This window comes from Elephas maximus, chromosome 19 (assembly GCF_024166365.1).
Source record: "Elephas maximus indicus isolate mEleMax1 chromosome 19, mEleMax1 primary haplotype, whole genome shotgun sequence".
Lineage (NCBI taxonomy): Eukaryota > Metazoa > Chordata > Mammalia > Proboscidea > Elephantidae > Elephas > Elephas maximus.
Window position 1 is genome coordinate 16,943,247 of NC_064837.1, and position 21,055 is coordinate 16,964,301.

The 21,055-nt window shown below is 38.7% G+C and overlaps 1 protein-coding gene across 1 annotated transcript in view; it reads left to right on the forward strand.

The window, feature by feature from the left end:
* Nucleotides 1-17,827, forward strand: part of UBE2G1 (ubiquitin conjugating enzyme E2 G1) — a 122,170-nt gene extending 104,343 nt beyond the window's left edge. The window contains exon 6 of the mRNA XM_049861546.1: nt 14,802-17,827. The gene's annotated coding sequence lies outside the window, so the exon portion shown is untranslated. The remainder of the gene's footprint in view (nt 1-14,801) is intronic.
* The last annotated feature ends 3,228 nt before the right edge of the window (nt 17,828-21,055 follow it).

Below are 21,055 nucleotides of genomic sequence, written 5' to 3' on the forward strand. Positions count from 1 at the left end.
TTTTGTAAATGCTGTATGTATTTTGGGAAATGGTGTGATTTTGGTGTTTGAATTGCTTGTTGTCATTGGCTCCATCTGCTTGCTTTCCTCCTTTAGTAGACCCAGCTGTTTTCAACTAGATATTCTGTGTTAAAATGGTTGGTATGTTGGCTTGTCTGTCGCTCTTCACTGATGGTACAGTTTCTAATGATAACGTACTTAAGTTTCATTTTAGTTTCTTCTCTTTTACCTTTTGGTCTTCCGTCTTGGCCATTGTTGGACACTGAAGTTTCTCATACTTTCTCACGTTGAATTATGTATGTTAAGGGGTGATTTTAATTTCTGTTTCCTGTTCTTTAAAGAAACATCAATAGACTACAAAGACAATTAAATATCTACCTTTCTTGCATTAGTTGGTCTTTATCTCCTTGTTCATTACTGATAGGACCAGTAGGAAAATCTTCCCTTTTGTTGTATAGCATCAGTTCACAAGTTTGTCTTAGGTTTCGCATAATGTCAAAAGATGGAAGGTACCCATCTGACTTAGAGTAGGACACAGAATTGATCATACTGCGACATTTAAATTATTTGGCTTTTTAAAAAAATTGAATATTGAGGTGTTTAAAAACTATTTATGAAATGGAGTGTATAAAGGATAGCAATTCATGGTGCGTTCCTGTACCCACCACTTATTTTAAGAAAAAGAACGTTACTGTTACCTTTGACATCCCTTTATTCTCCTTCTCTCCCATCTCCTTCTCATATTCCCAGTTCTGTGTTTACTGTTCCTTTTCATAATAATTTTACCAAGTTTTTATTCCTAAAGGATGTGTTATAGTGTTTTGAACTGTATATATGTGAAATTGTATGTATTCTTTTGTGACTGTTATTGCTCAACATTTTACCCGTGAAATTGATCCTTATTGTTGTGTGTAGATACATTTCATCTGTTTTCACTGTTGTATAATATATCATTAGATAAATTACCTCTCTAGCTTCTCATTGCAGTAATTTTTCAATTTGGGGCAGGGGTTGCTGTTTTGTTTTTCCTGTTACAAAGAGTATGGCTGTCCTTGTTTTCTGCTGCACCTGTAGCATGAGTTTCTGTAAGATAAATATCTAGGGGTAGAATTATTAAGTTAATTATCTCACTTTGATGAGGTAATATCAAATTATTTTTCAAAGTGTTGCATCTGTTTATTGGCATATAATCTATACTTTTGGCATGACTAAGGATTCTATTTGTTTAGTATTCTTTCTAATATTTGATATTATCAGACTTTGGTGGCAATTTCTAAAATCTGGAGGGTGTAAAGTGGTTTGTCATTGTTAATATGCATTGCCCTGGTCACCAGTGCAATTGCATTATCATTTCATGTGTTTGACCATTGATGTTTCCTGTGTGAAATGCACGTTCAGGTCTTTGGACTGTTTTTCTGTTAGGTTCTTGGTTTGTAGGATTGTCATTTCACTTTCTTGATGGTATCTTTGGAAAACAGAGGTTCTTAATTTTAATGTATTTGAATTTATTAATCCCTTCCTTTATGGATTTTACTTGTTATGTCTTAGTTAAGAAATCCTTCCCTTCTCTGCCGTCAAAAAGCTATTGTTCCATATTGTCTCCTAAGAGTTTGTTAGCATTGCTTTTCGTATCAGTGTTGCATCCACTGAGATCGGTTTTTTGTGTGGTATGAAGTAGGGGTACATCTTCATTTGAACAGTTGACTGTACCATTTATGGACAAATTTATCCTTTTACCACTGACATACAGTGCAGGTTATGTTATAAAATCACATTTTCAGATATATATCGATCTGTTATGGGCTTTCTGTCTTTTGTTGGTTGGTTTGTCTATCCCTGAACCACTATCACACTATCTTAATTTTTGTTATTTTCATGATTCACTGTATCAAATGCAAAGGTGCAAATCAGAAGTAAGGCTTAAGTTTGTACATCACTTGTTTTCATGTTTGATAGCTTTGGTTTCTGACAAGACTCATATGTGCTTTTCAATCTCGTTATGATAACCTTAAGTTTAATAAGCTGAAAATTAACCTGAATTTTCCCCTGTTAAAACCAAATACACGGGTAACTTTGCAGTCTTCAAATTATTTCTCTGTTTTTCACCATCTTGTTTCTAATTATCCTCTCTTTTTATTCTGTATTTGCTCAAAATCCAGTTTTTATTTCATTGTCATTACAACTTATACTTTCCTTATACCTAGTCATTGATCCTTGTATCTGGTCGTTTCCCTTCTTTTGACTCTTGGATGCCACCACCTCAGATCAAGTCTTCTGTTACTAAATTGTTGCCTTTCTCTCTGAGATCTAACATGTTTTATGTCTGCCTTCAAATCCTCTTGGATATTCATCCTGGGTCAGCTCTTTTATGTGTATAACACCCTCTTAGAAACAGTTAAGACCCTCAGGGCTTGTTTTCCTTACTTGCACCTATTTTCCAGTCGGAAAAAACTTGGTGTCAACAAAGAACTGAAAAGCAACAAAATAAGCATATTGAAGCCTAAATTTATACATAATTTTACCTTATAAATAGACCTGTGTAGATTTAAGAAATAACCAAAGTCTTTATTATATTTTTTTGATAATGTCTTACAAATTAATTAATACTAATGAAGTGTTGGAGCCCTGGTGGCCCTTGGCTGGTAACCAAAAGGTGGGCAGTTCAAACTGATCACCCGTGGGCGGGAGAAGGATGTGGCAGTCTGCTTCCACAAGGATTTACAGCCTTGGAAACCCTGTGGCCAGTTCTACTTCTCATATAGGGTTGCTGTGAGTCAAAATCGACTCAACAGCAATGGGTAATGAAGTGTCACAAACAAACTTGGGAAGGACTGTGTGTTATCTGCTTTACTAGTGGGACTAGAGCTGATTAATTTATATTTGAATCATTAACATATAGCATGTCCTTTAAGTCCACTTACCAAGATTAAAAGGTTTAGGCTCCTCTACCCCAAAAGGTTGACTCAAAGTACCTCATTATGTAGAATTGATTAATTGAAAACAATATGGTATGTAGCTAAAGAGAAACTAAACTAATAATAATTTATAATTAAAGCGTAAGAAAGCAGTAACAGGAAATCTCGACTTAGATTAGCGCTGCTCACACATTAACAACAGAACATCCTTCTTACAAGTTTAAGTACTCCAGATACATTAGTTCATAGGTTGTAAGAGCTTTGCGCTATTGCAAAAGTGCGTGACAGCTGAAGTTCTTGATAGAACACAGTCTTAAATGAAATTAATAATATACTAGTTTTATTGAGTGATGAATTTTAGTTACCATTCCTAACTTATTAGGTTACTGTTGAGCTCAGATTTGGGTATAAAAAATTATAGTCCATGGAACTGTGTGTTTTTTATTAATAAGTGAAGAAAGGAATTTGTGGTTTGTTCAGGTCGAAGCTCATCAGAAGGACCCCCTGACCCACTGATGGGCAGAGGCAGTCTTGGGAAACATTGGATTATTGAATAGTGTTCATACTGCTTAACATTCAAGTACCCAGTATGTTACTAGACTATTGTCTGTTCCCTAAAAATAACTAGTATTTTCCCCCTTGGGAAGTTCCCCTCTTTCTGAAAGGCGTCCCACTACCATTCACTCAGTTTTAGGGTACCAACTACGAACCAATTCCCATGCCAAGGATCTGGAATGCTTGTCTTCTACTTTTGCCACTTGTTGAGATGAAATCCATCTCAAATTTCAATTCTTGCATAAAGCAATTGCTCTTCACCACCTTACTGAAGCACTGTAACACTTAGTCTGCCTTTCAGTCATGTGCCAACTTGTCTTACTCCTCTCACTGTGTGTGATATGAGGCAATTGAGAAGTAAAGCCTAGATAAGCACCTGAACCCAGCTGTCTCTTTGGGTTGAACTAAGAGTGAAACCATTTGAAACTTGGATTAAAAAAAAAAAAATCAAAATCCAGGACTTACTTAATGACTTCTAAAAACGGGCCTGTGTTTTTTCTCATCTACGTGGTGCACAGAGCATGGTATTCTGTAGGCAGTCAAATACTTGAATAAATTAGTCAATCTTCCTTTTATTAAGGTGCCCACATAATTGTTATTACGTAGTTCTTGTATTTAAGGCTATACCATAGAAGCCTGTTGCCTTGTATCAAGTTTATCCACCCTAGCCTATCACTCTGGCTCTTAATGACTGTTTTTTTTCATGGCTTGTCAGCATGTACTTTCTGAGTATCCGCAGTGTCTTTAGTCACATGGTAGGACGTAAGATGTGAAATAAAACCCACAACAAACACTTAAAAAAGTGTACAGTCCTTTGGGTTGAAGTAAAAGTTGTTTAAATATTTATGTCTACATCAAAATCCATCATTTTTCTAATGTTTTCTAAAAAGGGAAGTATTGTTGATATTACTTGACCCAGACTTTGTATATTTTTGTTAGTGTTTATATCTTGTCCTATTTAGAAATCACCTATCTTCTAATCCAAATGCGGGATGGGAAGAGGAAACAAAAGAAAATGAGAGACGTAATGGCTTAGAACAAATTCCCCCAAACTTAGCAGCTTAAATCAACACCATTTATTATCTCATAGTTTCTGTGGGCCAGGAATCTGGGTACAACTTAGTTGAGCCCTCTGGTGCTGAGTCTCTTATAAGGCTGTAGTCAAGATGTTGGCTGGTACTGCAGCCATCTTAAAGCTCACCTGGGGATGGATATGCTTCCAAGTTGAGTTCCTCACTAGCTGTTGGCTGAAATCCTCTCTCAGTTCTTTGTCACTTGGGCCGCTTCATAGGTCAGCTTACAACGTGCCAGTTGGCTTCATCAGAAGGAGCACGTGAGACAAAGGGGTGAGCTAGGTGAAGTGTATGTTTGAGTCTCTTGTCCAGAGGGAAGCAGTTGTATCCCAGGCTGCCAGAAATGTTGCCTGCTGATAACTCATAGCTGAGTTCCTCTCTAGGAATTGCCCTCCACTGAAAAGAGATGAGTTGCTGGGGTTATCCCTCCTCTCCTGGGATCACTTGCATCCAGTGACTGGTTGATTTGGGAGTGGAGTAGGTTGGTACAAAGGCTTGCTCAATTTGGGAATTCTCTGAAAGGCCATTTCAGTAGGATTGATTGAGGCTTTTGTTTCAACTGTCTCTACAATTCATTTTCTCCTTCTGCCTAATCCAGCTTTCCTCACTCTTGTTTCTGGGAGCACTTCCCAGTAAACCTCCTACAAGCAAATCTCTGCCTCAGAATCTGTTGCCCAGGGAACCTGACCCTGGATACTAGGCATTGTGGAGCCCAGCACAGTAAAACAGAAGACTTCAGCTTTACCTAGTGGCAGTATGTGTGAGTGCATCCAGAGTCATTTCTCACAAATAATGTTAATCTTGGTTAATGATGTTAACCATGGTCAGTTAGTTAACTAGGTGGTGTCCGCCAGGTTTCTTCATTGTAAAGTTTTGATTTTTTCCTTTTGCAATCAATATCTAGGGAGAGATATTTTAAAGCTAGGTAAATATCTTGTTTCTCTTCAAACTTTTGCCCACTACTTTCAGCATCCATAGTGGAGCTTGTCTACAGCAATTAGACAAGCTAATTGTGATCCAGAGTCCTGGTGATGCAGTAGTTAAGAGCTCAGCTGCTGTAATGTGATTTTCTGTTTCCCTCATTTCTTCTAATTTATTAATTGGAATTCTTTTGTAAGGAAAAACCGTCAGCCCCTTGACCCCCATATATTCTGTGGTTTATAATCCAATATTATTATTTTTTTTTATTGCTCGGATTGCTCCAGCTTTGGTCTTTAGGAGCTCTTTCAGGTTGGCTACTGTGCCCTTTGACATGCCCCTATTCTTTATTGCTCATTTGCTTACTTCCTAGCACCACAAGATGCTCCAGACTCACCTTGTATTTTCCTTGCCCCAGCCCTTGAGTGGGGGCGGGTGGGGGCTTTAATATTTATCAATAATGTTTTTATGCTTTATTTGGAAAATCTGTAGCAACATACTCTCCTCCCCCATACACAGACCTACCTCTTCATGTATTTTTAATAACGATGGTAGGTGTGGAGAGTGTGCAGGTATTATCTTTGAATGGTATAAACTTTTTGTCATGAATGGTCAACCCCCCCCCCCCCCCACTTGCCATATATTATTAATATTGTTAGCTAGGTCTTTTTCTTAGGATCTTAAAATGCACAAAACTATTTTTGAGTTTCTCCTTAAATCTAATCCTGTGGAGAGATTTAATACTCACATGTACCAAGATAGTGTATGTTCTCCAACAAACATCATCCTTTATGCCTTAAAATCAGGAGATAATTATTTTGATGTATGTATGATGGCTATCATACAGGATTTACAACTCTAGATGTACACCTTGATATAAATCATGTGGATTAAAGTGATCCCAAAGAATCTCACTGATCTTACTGGGTGATTGTTTACTGTCTTTTGAGGAAGCTTGCTTGCCTATTCTCAGTGTTTGACCTCTTCAATCAATATGTGAGCATCTTCTCACTGTGCTTTCCTGTCTAAAGACTTAGATTTTAAAAAGGTTGGATCCTATCCACATGTTTAATTAATTCCTTGTTGCTTAGACCTAAGAAAAAGACCTACTTGCTACTACCCAAGAATTTCTGTTTGGTTTTTATTCTCTTTAGTGGATCTACTTGACCTAATCTTATTTCTTTAGCTTCCTGCTTGTTTAGCTGTGTAATCACCTACTCATTTCTGGCTCTTAGATTTCTCCTCTCATGCCAGAGCTAAGCTACATGTTGATATTAACACCTTTTCTTTTTTTATCTTAAGACAAAATTGAAGATCCTTTAGGTGCTTGCCCAGTAAGTCATTCCAATTAAGAACACCTTGGATACACTAGAAGAGTTATAAATGTTCCCTATATGTATCATTATTTCTAGGCCCCATGTCCTTTCACCACTTTCATGCTTTTGATCAGAATCTTCAACCGAAAGAACTAGATGGTGCCTGGTTACCACTACCAATTGCTCTGACAGGGACCACAATAGTAGGTCATGGACACACTGGGAGAGGAATATAGAACAAAATTCAAACTCATAAATAAGACCAGACTTACTGGTCTGATAGAGACTGGTAGAACCCCCAAGACTATGGCCCTTAGACACCCTTCAAACTTGGAACTGAAATCACTCCCGGAGATCACATATTAGCCATACGATAGACAGGCCTATAAAATGAACAGTAACACCAGTGAGGACCGTATACCTCAGAACAATCAACTATAGAGGCCCTAAAGGATAGCAGTTGCCCTAAAGCAAAGTTCAGAAGGAAGGTAGGGGCAGGAAAGCTGGGCAAACAGACACAGGGAACCTAGGGAGGAAGCGGGGAAGAGTGTTGATACACTCAGGGCTTTGCAACAAATGTCATGAAACAAACTGTATGAATTGTTGATTGGGAAACTAATTTGTTCCATAAACTTTCACCTAAACCACAATAAAATGCCCCCTCCCAAACCAAAACCGTATTTCATATTAGAAAGCATATTCATATACCACCCTAAAGAAATTCTTCAGCCTCCTTCAGCTTCCTTTAAGCTTTGTATATTAATTGGATTCTATCCTTTCTACCATTTTCTAGGATGTCACGCCATCAAATCTCCCCTCCCATCTTTAATCTCTTTTTTCGTGTTCCTTGTCTGTCAGTTTGTCCTACTGTGATGACTTGCGTGTTGCTGGAAGATATGCCACCAATATTTCAAATACCAGCAGGGTTGCCCATGGTGGACAGGTTTCTGTGGAGCTTCCAGACTAGGACTAGAAAGAAGGACCTGGCTGTCTGCTTCTGAAAAATTGGCCAGTGAAAACCTTATGAATAGCAGCAGAACATTGATATAGTGCCGGAAGATGACACCCACAGGTTGGAGGGCACTCAGAATATGACTAGGGAAGAGCTGCCTCAAAGTAGAGTCGACCTTAATGGATGAATGGTGTCAAGCTTTTGGGACCTTCATATGCCAATGTGGAATGTATGAAGTATGAATCTAGAAAAATTGGAAGTCATCAAAAATGAATGCATGAAGATTGATATACTAGGCATTTGGTGAGCTGAAACGGACTGGTATTTGCCATTATGAATTAAACAGTCCTATGGCCTACTATGCCAAAATGCCAGGGATGACAAATTTAGGAATGGCATCACATTTATTGTCAAAAGGAACATTTCAAGATCTATCCTGAAGGTACAGTGCTGTCACTGATAGGATAGTATATGCCTACAAGGAAGACCAGTTAATAGAACTGTTATTCCAATTTGGGGACCAATGACTAAGGCCAAAGATGAAGAAAGTAAAGATTTTTACAAACTTCTACAGTCTGAAATTGATCAAACATGCAATCAAGATGTATCAGACATGAAATCAAGATGCGTTGATAATTATTGGTGATTGAAATGCAAAGGTTGGAAATGAAGGATTAGTAGTTGGAAAATATGGCTTTAGTGAATAGAAATGACATTGGAGGTCTCACGATAGAATTTTGCAAGACCAGTGAGTTCTTCGTTGCAAATAACTTTGTCTCAACAACATAAACAGCAATTGTACACGTGGATGGCACGAGATAGGATACACAGGAATCAAATAGACCATGTCTGTGGAAAGAGACAACGGGAAAGCTCAGTATCATCAGTCAGAACAAGGCCGACTGTGGAACAGACTGTCAATTGCTCATATGCCAGTTCAAGTTGAAACTGAAGAAAATTAAAACAAGTCCATGAGAGCCAAAGTACGACCTTGAGTATATCCCATCTGAATTTAGAGACTTTCTCAAAAATAGATTTGACACATTGTACACCAATGACTGGAGACAGATGAGTTGTGGAATGACATCAAGAACAGCATACATGAAGAAAGCAGGAGGTCATTAAAAAGACAGAAAAGAAAGAAAAGACCACAGTGGATGTTGGAAGAGACTCTGAAACTTGAATGTAGAGTAGCTAAAGCGAATGGAAGAAATGATGAAGTAAAAGAGCTGAACAAAAGATGTCAAAGGGCAGCTTGAGAAGACTAAGTATTATAATGTGCAAAGACCTGAAGTTAGAAAATCAAAAGGGAAGAGCATGCTTGATAATTCTCAAGCTGAAAGAACTGAAGAAAAAATTCAAGCCTTGAGTTGCAATATTGAAGGTTCTACAGGGAAGATACTGAACGATGCAGGAAGCATCAAAAGAAGATGGCAGGAATACAGAGTCACTGTACCAAAAAGAATTGGTTGATGTTCAATCAGAAATCATGAGGTAGCATATGATCAAGAACTGATGGTACTGAAAGAAGAAGTCGTCCAAGCTACACTGAAGGGATTGGTGAAAAACAAGGCTCCAGGAATTGACAGGATACCGATTGAGATATTTCAACAAACGGATACAGTGCTGGAGGTGCTCACTTGTCTATGCCAAGAAATTTGAAAGACAGCTACTTGGTTAACTGACTGAAAGGGATCCATATTTGTGCCCATTTGAAAGAACGGTGATCCAGCTGAACGTGGAAATTACCGAACAATATCGTTAATATCATACGCAAGTAAAATTTTGCTGAAGATCATTCAAAAGAACAGCAGCACCTCAACAGGGAACTGCCAGAAATTCAGGCCAGATTCAGAAGAGGACGTGGAATGAGGGTTATATTTGCAGATGTCAGATGGATCTTGGTTGAAAGCAGAGAATTCTAGAAAGATATTTACCTCTGTTTTATTGACTACGCAAAGGTATTCAATTATGTGGATCATAACAAACTCTGGATGACATTGAGAAGAATGGGAATCCCAGAACACTTAATTGTGCTTGGAAACCCTGATGGTGTAGTGGTTAAGTGCTATGGCTGCTAACCAAAAGGCCAGCAGCTCGAATCCACCAGGCGCTCCTTGGAAACTCTGTGGGGCTGTTCTACTCTGTCCTATAGGGTCACTAAGAGATGGAATCGACTCAACGGCAGTGGCTTTAATTGTGCTTACGATGAACCTGTACATAGACCAAGAGGTAGTCGTTTGAACAGAACAGGGGAATGCTGTATGGTTTAAAGTCAGGAAAGCTGTGCTCCAGGGTTGTATCCTTTCACCATACTTACTCAATCTGTACGCTGAGCAAATAATCCGAGAAGCTGGACTATATGAAGAAGGACGTGGCATCAGATTGACAGAAGACTCATTAACAACCTACAATATGCAGATAACACAGCCTTATTTACTGAAAATGAAGTGGATTTGAAGCACTTACTGATGAAGATGAGAGACTGCAGCCTTCAGCATGGATTACACCTCAACATAAAGAAAACAAAAATCCTCACAACTGGACCAATAACAAAATCATGATAAACAGGGAAAATATTGAAGCTGTCAAGGATTTCATTTTACTTGGATCCACAATCAACACCCATGGAAGCAGCAGTTGTGAAATCGAAGGACATGTTACATTGGGCAAATCTGCAAAAAACCTCTTTGAAGTGTTAAAAAGCAGAGGTGTCACCTGGAGGACTAAGACGTGCCTGGCTGAAGCCATGGTATTTTGAATCGCATCATATGCATGGGAAAGCTGGACAAGGAATAAGGTAGACCGAAGAAGAATTGATACCTTTGAGTTATAGTGTTGGCATAGAATATTGAACATACCATGGACTACCAGAAGAACAAACAAATCTGTCTTGGAAAAAGTACAGCTGGAATTCTTAGATGCAAGGGCGGTGAGACTTTGTCTCGTGTACTTTGGACCTATTATCACGAGGGACCAGTCTCTGGAGAAGGACATTATACTTGCTAGAGGATCAGCAAAAAAGAGGAAGAAGACCCTTAACATTCTCAGTGGGATGGATTGACACAGTGTCTGCAACAGTGGGCTCAAGCATGGCAATGATTGTGAGAATGGCAAAGGACCGGGCAGTGTTTTGTTCTGTCTTTCGTTCTGTATTTCTCATAGCGACCCTATGAGTCGGAACTGACTGGACCGTACATAATAACGGCAACGGTATCCCTTCTACCGTCTTGCAAGATGTCACTCCATCAGATCCTCTCTCGCATCTTTGATCTCTTTTTCATATTGATTTCTATACTGATTTTCTTGCAAATAAATTATTATCTCTCCAACGGGGAAAAATTTTTCAGTCTTACTCCCCCCACCCCCCCTCAAACTATCACCAGCAAACTTCTTGAAGGAGAAACATGTACTTACCTTCTCCATATTTCTATCAGTCCTCAAGCACGTTAACATTTGACTCATCTTCCTACCTCTCCACAGTGAATTAAACTGCTGAGGATGCTAAAGACTGGCTGTTTGCCACGTACAAATGCTTAAATTTAGTTTTGATTCTTAATCTCTGTAGCGTTTAACACTATTGATTATCCCTCTTAGAAAGGCCCACCCTTACCCATAAATATCATGGTTCTATCTTGATTCTTTCTTCTAAATCTGATTGCTGCCTTTAGAATTTCTTTCACTCCTTTGCCTGCCTCTTTGTTGTTGACCCCCTCTTTGTCACCTTATTCCCCCATTGTAGAAATAAAGCAGGCATTTCAAAAAATGTGGAATACAGAAACTTCTGTATACAAGGAAAAGTAGATCTCTTTCCCATTTCAGCCTCCCAAGTCTACTCCCAGAAGTAACCACTCACAATAGTTCAACTTTGAGAAATCTAACCTTCCCCCGACACAGGTACATGATAATAATAAGCGTGTGTGGTGTGCATACATATATAAACATAGGTGTAAACATACCATACATTCAGTACTTTCTGTTTAACATGTCTTTTGCGATTTTTTGCTAGCTCAATAATACATACCTGTATTCTTTTAACAGTTAAATCGTATTAAGGATTAAGATTTATGTCTTGAAATAAGAGCCGACACCCAGAACAGGTGACCCTGAGCTCATTTCAGTTATTAATGAGTGTTTGTTAATCATCTACCATTGCATTGACAAAGGCACTCTTCTCTTGGGGATGAAGGGGATACATAGAGTACCACAGATATGTCATCCTGGCCAGTAAAGAGCTTTTTGTCTATCCAGGCAGAACGGGCTTTAAAAAGTAAGGTTAGATCATGTTAAGAGCTTCAGTGGTTGGGAGTGCAAGTAGAGCATGGCTTTGAGAAGTCAGCACATGACTAAATATTGAATGATTCAGGCAGATTAGACATAGGGCTGCTAGTGAGATTGGAAGTCCCCAGAGTAGACAAAGATCCAGTTTCCACATTTAGGGGACAAGGAAGACACAGAGAAACACATGGATTAGTCACAGGGAGAGCTAGTGACAAGGAGAGAGGTGAGGCGTTACAGACCTCAGGAAGGAAGTGGGGTGTAGGCTGTCACCAATGTTATGATACAAGGAAAAGAGTAAGAGTTCAGTTTGGGGGGAAAAGCCAATGGATTCGAGATTGGGGGATCATTATGGTCTAGTAGCACACTGGGTGGCAGTGTAGAATGAGTTGGAATTTCTAGAAGCATCTGTATGAAAGGTAACGAGGAAAACTTCTCTTTTCCTCGTAGACTGCTCTCATGTATGATCAATGTTATTGGAATTCTTACCCCTAAGTGAGGAATTACTTTTATTATTGTATTTAACATCAAAAAGTGGTTTCTCTTTGGAAGCACGTTACGACTTTTGTATTTTTTTTTTTTTAGGCCTTTAAAAAAGATTAGGTTATGTAGCCACATAGAAAATTAATGATTGGATTCTAGTTTTAGAAACAAATGTAATAAGACACTTATGTCCTTTGGAGGTAAACCATCTCCAGATTTGTAGGTTAAAAATCAGGAATAATTTAAGAGAAGGCTTAAGGCAAACATCAGATACTTAATTCTTCCTTATAAGATGCATAATTGGTATAATTTTGATTAATAATAAATTGTGCTATTTTAACAACAGGCAGATACATTTTAAGTTAGAAATGGGATATGCTTACAAAAATATAAATGACTATTTCAGACCAGCATCATTTATTTAGAGCGTTATGCAGGTAATTCAGTTTTCGTACTTAACCTTGGTGTAGAGGAAAGAAAAACAAACTTCATTTTTCTGTACTGACACTTTCTCTCTGTTGAGAATAAATTTTATTCAAAGTGGGAGAAAATAGATTTTTCTATTTCTGCTGAAGGAGCTGATGCTATTTAAAGTTGGGGCCTCACTGTTAAAAGGCTGGGTTGCCTAGTTTTAGGAGTTTAATAACTTTCAGCAGTTAGTCCTCTCTGGGGGACTTTTCTTTAAAACCTCACATGGAAACAGTTTTTAAATGGTTCTTTTGTGGCTCTGAAATTTCTCATCGTTTGTATCATAGGGGAATGAGTACTGAATGCCCCAACTCTATACCCAGTTCTCCTTCGTCCCTGGAGGATTAATTGGCCGGGGATTAATTTAGGTATGGTGCAGTCTTTGGAAAAACATTCAAGTAACATTACCTAAAAGTTACAATACCCACTCCATAACAATGTCTCTTGAGTTTCAGTGTATGTCTTTAGATTTCCTAATAAAATACACACACGTGTCAGCATGTGCAGATGGTAGAACCCAATCCGGGTGAATTCAGTGCTTTGCTAAAGGCATTTACATTTACCATTTTTATTGATTGGTACAACCCCTCTGTAAAGAAATTCAGTAGTAGTCTGCCTCTCAGGACCTATCCTAGGGAGGTAGTCTAAATTACGGAAATTGTGTGCAGATTGGCCCACAGCTTGCTTTCTACCTACAACAGAGCTTTGGCATGATTGAATTTGGGTGATTAAGATTGATAAATTGACTCTGGGCTTTAGAGGACACATCGAACTTTTAACATGCCTGGTGTGAGTTGCATACTTGCCGTAACTCTTCAGTACATTTGGCTTCTTTGTCAGGAATTTAAAATTCTGTCCCTTGAAGTCTCAGTCATCTTTTATGTGAGTTCTTAGTGCCCAACATTGTGCTTGGCAGTGGATGACAGGCTTCTGAGTTTTCTTGGAACATTTGATGTAAAGATGTAATGGGTGTTTTCCTCCTTGCCGTGCCTCCCCCCACCTCCCACTCCTGCATATTCAGAGCACACATTAATATAATAAAGACTCTGGAAAATTCCAGTCATTAAATGAGACTGTGTTTTTGGGGGTGGGGTGGGGCTTGAAGCCAGTGTTTTGGTAAGTTTTTAAGCAGGAAACTGCCACTATTAGCTGGGTGACCTTGTTTCACTTTTCTCTATAAGATAGGAGAACAGGATAACACCATCATATGGTGATTGTGAGCGTTAAATTTGTTTGTGAAGCACTTAGTGTACTGCTTGACACATAATAAGCACTTGATAAGATGGTGGTAGTTTTTATTTAGATGTGGTTCTTGACTTGCAACGTAATTGAGGACATGAGACTGACCAGCAGATAGAAAACAAAGAACTGTAATTGGGATAGAGGGTCATTTGTAGAGGGCTCCATGGAGAAGATGGATTTGAACTGAACCTAGAGGGTTGGATAATTCTTCCATTTTTTAATTCTAGATGTAATATGAATTGGAATATTGAAAAATCTGGATTAGTGCTGTCTAATAGAACCTCCAGTGATGATGCAGATATTCTATGTCTGTACTGCCCAGTGGGCTAGTCACTGTCATATGTGACTGTTGAGCACCGGAAATGTGGCTAGTGTGACCGAGGAGCTAAATTTTAAGTTTTATTTAATATAAATTTACATTTAAAAATAGCCACATGTGGCTAATGACTACCGTATCGAGCAACAAAATGTGAGTCATTTAAAAAATGAAATTAAGAATTTGTTTCTGAAAAGTAGAATATGAATAAAAATTTCTGATTAATTCATTTTAATTTAATATTTATATCTTTAAATTGATTATATAATGTTTGTTTTGTTGTAGGTCTCCAATTGAGAAACATGGCACTGTTTTTCCTGCACTCTACCCACCTATTGCTGGACTTCTGTTGTAACAAGTTGGCAAACACTGGCTGGAACTGGGCTGCAATAAAACATGCCAGTTATCAATGCTGACAAGAGCCTAACAAGTGCCAACTTACAGATGATTACGCATTTTGAATTCTAATGAACTGTTTTAACCTTCAGGAAGAAATGTAAAGACATGTACATAGCACAACGTGATCCGGATAATATATATACTGTCCCTGTACATCCACAAATACACCGTGTACCAAATGATGCTTTCTTGTCGTGGAATAAGAATCGTGTAAATTCTGAAAGATTTTAGCAGGTTTTCTTTCCCTATTCATTGTTTCTTATCAGTTTTAAAAGTCTCCTTAAAGCATGTCAGATAAAAAGCAATTAGGATTAAAAGTTTCCATTTAATTTCCCTTTAAACCATTGAGGCTTCATTAAAATCTTTTCACTTACTAAACTTTTGTATCTCCTTTGTTTTGGCACATTCCCCTTTGCTTTTATCCCTTCTGTCTGCAGGAAAGTTCTCAAATCATTTAGTTCAAATACTGAAATACTTAATAAGCAATGACTTGATTTTAATGATGACTTCGGAGAAGTGGTCATCGCTAGGTGCTTTGCCCTTTTTGTATTCTAGTTGCACCCGTCTCTCAGATTGGATGTAGCAATAACATTTTTGGCTGTTGAAAGCTCTTGAACCCAGTCATTACCCTTCAGAACTGAAGAGTTGGTTCTGAATTCAATTTATTTAGACAATACAAAATTCCGAATTTTCCTCCCTCCAGTTGCCTAATGTTAAGGTTGGATAAATAAAGCATGCACAGCTATAGGCTTTCTACTTAACTTCTGGGTTTGCTATTACAAATGCTGTTTACCCTCACACCCTTCTCCTTAGCCCTTACTATTTCTTTGCCTCTATTCTATACTGCAGATTTTTCTCACCTGTTGTACAAAGAAATTGCGATGTATATTTTCATGTAATTTGATTTTGGAATTCTGTCACCTTATGTAGTGAGTTCTTCCAAAATATAATTTTTTCCAATAATTGTCAAGTTGTTGGCTTTTATTGTATTGAATGAAGGTTACAATATCGAATGACAGAAGTGCAGTTTAGAAAAATCTCAGGTTGATTCCTTATGCAAACAAACTTAATACTTGAAAATCACGTGGCTGTGGCAGTGTATTGGGTTACGTCTGGATTCTCACGTGAATCTAAAATCATTACGGGGTAAATGCTTTGCTATTTGACATATAGGTTCTGTCACTGACATAGCGTACTTGGATTTGATTAATGTTTGAGGATAAGTATACTCCATATCATACAGTATGTTTCTAAAACCACTTCAGAAAATGATAAAATAAGCATGCGCAGCCTTAAAGGCAGGCTTAGGTTCCTCCGTATTTGTTGTGAGGTTGGGAGTGGGGAGTAATCTTTGACATATAAGGGGTAGACCTTGAGGCAATACCAGATGGAACGTAGTGTTTAATGGTGAGATCAGTGCATCTCTCCTCTGTGGGGTTTGGAGAAATGCTTTGGCGGAAGAGTGAAAGGATTCCTGCCAACAGCCCAGGCCTCTACAAACTTTGCATGTTATTTTTTAAGCAGAAGTAAAATGGTTGAGGATGTAGTCACAGTAGAGAATGAGTCTTCTAAATCCCAGTCTGTTCTCCACTATGAAACATTATAAAAACCCATAAGCAGTATGGAAACCATAAATGTGTAGTCGCTGAATGTGAAAATTGTTTGGTTTGATTCATTGGAGCCCTGTTTTCTTCAAGAACTTAGTTTGTGACTTTTTTTTCTTTCAAAGACTCTAAAATTTGTTGCCCAAAAGTGCCAGCACTGCACACCTACCTGGGACTTGGAACGCAATCCCTTTTACTCTTAAATCAGAAATTGTTCACATGGTGGTTGCTTGTGGCAATATGGAGTCTGAATTTTGTTCTCCTCTTGCTGTAATTCTGCTAGCAGTCTGTTGAGTCAAAACCCGGGATTTGGCCCTTTAGGGAGTAGCAAATGACCTAGTAACTCAGGGACAATGATTATCGAACTTCAAGTGCCACTTTAACGCAGTTACTTTGGTATAACCATGTTTTTTTTAGGGCTAGATCTAGGGAGTGGAAGAGAGCCAGGAACGAGTGCCCCTCTCTTTACACTCCTTCCCACCTGGTGCCCTGACTATGCTACATACTGAAACACAGGCCTAGAGAGATGTCATGACTTCTTTTCCTCTGTCAGAGGTGTCATCTGTGCCTTTCTCTGTGTTCATCTGACTGTGTGTATTTAAATGCCTCTACATTTGATAGTAAATCACACTCGGGTGACACTGATCCAGGTGGCTTTTGTCCCACCAGTACCTCATCATTAGTGTGAGGTGATTCCTCTCTGCTTTAGGAAAAGGGTTTTTTCCCCTAACCTTGTACCAACAATCAACAACATCTATATATTTTTATGGATTGTAGAACTGTTGGCAGTTTCCTAAATTTATTCCAAGTTCTTGTAAAGGCTTACAGATCTCAGTCTGTGCTCATACTGGGGTGGATGATCTCCATGACTTTACGGTCTTTTCTTGTGAGTTTAAAATCTGGGAGGTTGGTTTCCTTGTCATTATAAAGTATTATCTTTGTTAGGTTATTCCACTAATTCTGTGATCCCCTGGGTGTCATATTTAATGGCTTTTATTCTCGGTTGTGAAATTTTGTTTTATATGCTCACTCACCCTCTATGAATCCACCCAGTTTGGGTTGTGGTGCCTGTGTATCTTTGCCCATCTGGTCTCTAGTTGGTGGAATTACCTTTTTTTTTGTACTGCCACTTCTCAGCATCTTTGAAATTGGACATAATATTGCTTCGTTCCAGGTTTTTTTTTTTTTTAGTTCTGTAATTTGTTGATTGTATTTAACTATGTGAGTTCTGTTGTGATGTTTACTGTATTGTAAAGCACCTCAATCATGTGATGGGTGCTCTATAAATCAATAAATGGATGACTTAGAGGCTGTATCATGAGCTATTTTGGTTTTAGGATGCAGGTCTCAAAAGCAAGTTGTGGGATTCTTTCTATATAAACAGCACATGATACCAAAGGGTCCACAGGGGAACCTTGTTAAGTAATTGAAAAACATTATTTTAAAGAAGGAACTAGAGGGTGAGGACCTGACTTCCAACCTGTTCATTGCTTTAAAATTTCCAGTATGGGGCCAAGCATCTTTTTTTTTTTTAATTGTACTTTAGATGAAGGTTTACAAACAAACTAGCTTCTCATTAAACAGTTAGTATACATACTGTTTTATGACATTGGTTAACAATGCCACGACATGTGAACACTCTCCCTTCTTGATCTTGATTCCCTATTACCAGCTTTCCTGTACCCGTCCTGCCTTCTAGTCCTTGCCCATCAGCTGGTGTGCCCCTTTAGTCTTGTTTTGTTTCGTTAGTTAAAGGGTGAACCTCAAGAGTGACTTCATTACTGAGCTAAAAGGGTATCCAGGGGCCATACTTTCGGGGTTTCTCCAGTCTCTGTCAGCCCAGTAAGTCTGGTCTTTTTTTGTGAGTTAGAATAAAAAAAAAAAAAAAATTTTTTTTTCTGTAAGTTATTTATTGTCCTTTAAGTGAAAGTTTACAAATCAAATCAGTCTCTCATACAAAGTTATATATACTTTGCTATGTACTCCTAGCTGGTCCTCCCCCTAATGAGACAGCACATTCCTCCTCTCCACCCTGTATGCCAAGCACCATTCTTAATCAGTTTTCATGCATGCTCATTTAGAACCTTAAGTTAGCGCACCTTAGAGCATTACTGGGGATTTTGTCTTTGGCCTAAACTGGCTCTACTATTGTAAAGATAAACAGGCAAAGTACCCAGACTCGTCAACTGGAAGGTACCATGGGTGTCATCTCAACCACCACCTTCCCTCCATTAAACAGATGAGGAAACTGGGCCCAAATACCTGCCCCAGAGCCACTTACTAAGTTAGTGGCAAAAGAAGGAAGAATGTTTTTTTTTAATAGAATGTTAATATCTAGCTTTTCACTATGAATCCTAATAAATAGATTATACAGATTTATAATGTTAGGCATGGAAAGCTTTCGGTCTTGACAGTTACCAATGGCTCTTAAGGCTCTTGCTTATAAACTGTAAGAACATGGTGTCACACATCTTAGCCAGAGCTGAATTAGAAACAAAATGCTCCCTGAGAGCAGCTTCAGGAAGATGGGGCATCATTTGCTGAGTTTAATTTCCCTTACACTTAGAATAAAACTATTGTCAAGATGATGTCCCTAAACGTTCAATATAAATTTTATAATCATCTACTTAAGGTATATAGCAAAAATTTTCTTTGCGTGCTGCTTCAAATGCAAGTGAACAGGTTTTTGACTATGTCTACTGTGAGCAAGGCAGTAGGCTTTAAGAAAGAACCAGTTGATATTCTCCTTCCCCATCATAAAGATAGGGGTGGTAACCACCTTATCAAATTAAACATTTTCATTTTCCACAGGGCTGCAAACCCCAACAGGATTCAGTTTGCATAGCAAATTATTCTTTCTAGATTAAAGTATTTCTGGTGGCTGAGTTTCATACGAATGTAAACTGGCCACAAGGTAGGATTGGGCTTTCCGGTTTCAGTCAGCTCTCCAAGCTGGGCTAGATGGAATAAACTGAAGAAGGAAAAAGCTTTCACAAAAGGCAGTCAGACACATCTTGACCATAGGAGCTGCACAGAAAATCGGACAAACTTGATTTTTTTCCCTTCTCAGCAGTATCCGTTAGGAGTAAATATAATAGTTGTACGTGCACAGTGACCCCCCCATTTCTTAACAAGAACATTAGAAATCAAGTTCCTATTGACTGAGCCCCTGCTTTGTGGCAGGCTTGTGCTAGGTGTGTTTCGTAAAGGATCTTGTCAAATTCATATAAGGATCCTACAAAGTAATAGTTTCTCATGAGGAAACAGGTTCATTAATTTGCCAAGTTTGCAGAACAAGTTGCATGCCAGGATTCAATTTAGCACTATCCTTCTTCACATATTGGGTATTTGTTACCCCTTACTTCCAGGTGAGGAAACCAGAGCTCAGGTACATTTTTTCTAAGGTCACACAGAGACCTAACTCACTGGACTACCAACCAGTCTGGTGATTCCCCACCTCCCAGCCCCAGATATGACATCCCATTGCTTCTCCAGAAAGAGTCTGTTCCCCTGTGCCCTTGAACTGAAGGAAGTCAGCACTGATCCCTTCTTATAGTTACTGTTTCTTGCCTGAGTCAACTCCACACTAAATTCCTCTTCCTCTGACAGCAAATCCTGAACTGGGTCTAATAGGAACCATGTTTCTGTGCTCAGATTTTTCAAAATGTCCATTATTTCCGGTTACATGTTGTAGCTCCATCCAAGCCTGCTAAGTGTTGTAGTTGACTAAGCATTATAAAAAAAAGTTTTATTTTACAGGTTTTACTACAAAGTTCTCTTTCAGAGGAGGTAGTTGCTCAGGGGCTTCAAGCCATAAGAGTCCCCTCAGAAGACAAGGACCCAAAGATAGGGTTATATTAAAGCCGCTTTTAAGAGCAGCGCTTTCATCTTTCTGATAGAGGGCTCCTTGAAGGTAGGCTGTGACAGGGAGGTAGTCAAGCCCTGAGTTGGTTAAATGTCATGATGAGTCCTATTTTGGCTGTGGGCATCTGACTTCTGAAACTGATAATCTATTACATCATCTAGTCCAAGCACCTTCTGAAAGGGCACAGATTTGGCTATTCCTGCACATGTGCTGCTCTAAGGGAGAGGACCCCGGTTTTTGTCAAGTTCTCAAGGGGTCATCACCCCCCAAATCATTAAGAATCATAGATTTTAGTCCACCCCCTTCATGAAATTGATGGAGAATCTGAGGTGCAGGATGAAGCTGACAGGGACTTGCCCAGGATCAACATTAGCAAGTCAGTTGCAGAGCCAAACTTAAATTCAGTTCTCCCGACTCCTATTGTGATAACAGTGTTAACACTTTGCCAAACATTTTGAGCACTTGCTTTATACCAGAGCCTAGGCTGGTGCTAGTGAGGCAAAGATAAATCATATGATGCAAAAACCAGGGACCAGCTACGACAGTACTTCCTAACCACTTTGATTCATACCACCCAGGAAATATTTGTAGGATACTCTGAGATAAAACAGATGAGGCTGCTTGTGGCCAGAGGAGACTGACTTGCCTGGCTACCCAGAAGGTCCCAAGGC